The following is a 1,870-nucleotide window of genomic DNA, read 5'->3' as shown; positions in this document are numbered from 1 at the left end:
CCCTGCTATCTCTCTTTGGTCTCACTAAGCCCTGTGTCTCCAGGACAACAGGTCCCAAAGAATGCTGAGTGTAATTTGCTCGGGGCACATCTCATACCGGACAGCTCTGATACAACTGATATACAAGACTACTGCCTCTTTGCCCCATCAATCACCAACTTCTCCATTATGGGAAAAGTATACTGGAGAAATAAAAATGGAAAGACAAAGTGAAAACTGAAAACAATACAAATTGTCCAACTATATGTGACTGATGGCTTGTAAGATTTCAGTCTTTTTGAAAGACCAGATACAGTTGACAGAGACAACTTTTTCCTGGGAATGGCAATAGTTACTTCTGATTCAGGAAAGGAGATGCACCTATTTTTGAGAGAATACGATAATCACCCAAATGACATTTTGAAAAAGAAATTGGCACTATAAAATTTTCCAAAGTCAATGGAAGTCTATTTAGGATAATTCCAGGTTATCTCTGACACACTGAAAACCCTGTAAATAAAGAGATGACAAACAATACCAGCACTATTATGAGATTAATAACCTGAGATATTGGCTGGCTGTTCCCACAGGTTCTGGTCCCACTCAGCATCTCAATAAGAGACAACGTGCTGACCTCTTTAGTCTCTGTTGCTTCAGTTACAGTTCTGTCTACCCAAGGAAAGCACTGGACAGGTTAGCATTTCACCCCCTCTTTACTCCAGATCTGAAGAACCCTTTGATGAACTTACAGTTCAACAGAACTTACAGTTCATAACCAAGTGATTAAGTGCTTACTCTGCACCCTGTGCTAGGGTCATGGGATTACAAAGACAAACCGTACAAAATGCTTTCCTTCAGGAAGACCAATGTAGTCAAGGAGAAAGACATGAGATGAAAATATTCTAATATAACATAGGGTACCCAGTGCAGGGCGATGTGGAAGCCTGGGGAAGATTATAGTCTCTGGTCTGGAGCTTGAGAAAAAATTTCCTGCAGGAGTATAAAATGAGCAGGAGTAGGTAATTCACATTCTTGGTCATGGAAACTTACACTATAACTTTCACTACTCTTCTATTGATATCAACTTTCCATGTTATCCTGTTCCCTAATCCTAACATTAATTATGTAACAGTTTGTGTTGTATTGACAGATTTGGCAAATGAGGAAACTAAGACTTAATGACTCTCAATGACTTGCCCATAACAGTACTGGGGCCAGGACTTGAGTCCAGAACATCTGATAATAAATTTGGGAGTCTACATCAAAACTGTTTATGGGGTATGCACTTCTTTGTATTTCATTCTCAGAAATGCTCATTGTACCCTCTGAACTCTGAAAGTCATTCTTCTTAACTAAAAAGAAGGACATGGCTCTTAAAAAAAAAATCACAGGAAATGTGTTATTCTGATTCCAGGATCTTTACATGGCTTAACAATGAATAACCCAACAATCGACCCAACCCTGTCTACTCTTCTCTTTCTCTATTTATGAAATGAAAATTACCCATCTGGCTGCAGTTCTCAGCACTGCCTGAGCTCCACTGATCAGCTATAGAGACCTCAGAGCTGTGGTACCCTCTCCGTTCCACATGGCTATCTTAGTCATCTTTCATGTCTTCTTCTTTTCCTTTTGAAAGACTTCGCCATTGCTCCAGAGACGCTGTCATTTTCCTGTCAGCCCTTACTATGCTTTTCTATATCCTCCACTAGATGGGATTATATCTGCCATATTCTCACTGTATCTCTACTGGGTTGCCCTGTGCCTGACATATAGGTACTTATAGTTTATTCAGCAGTCTTGTGTTGAGAGAAAAAAAAAAAAAAGTTATATATTTAAGATAAAATTATACTACAGATGTAAACTTTTATATTTCTAAATCATTTAATATTAG

Source organism: Pteropus vampyrus, unplaced genomic scaffold (assembly GCF_000151845.1).
Source record: "Pteropus vampyrus isolate Shadow unplaced genomic scaffold, Pvam_2.0 Scaffold141, whole genome shotgun sequence".
Taxonomy (NCBI): Eukaryota; Metazoa; Chordata; class Mammalia; order Chiroptera; family Pteropodidae; genus Pteropus; species Pteropus vampyrus.
The sequence above is the reverse complement of the archived record's forward strand: the minus strand, read 5'-3'. Positions refer to the sequence as shown.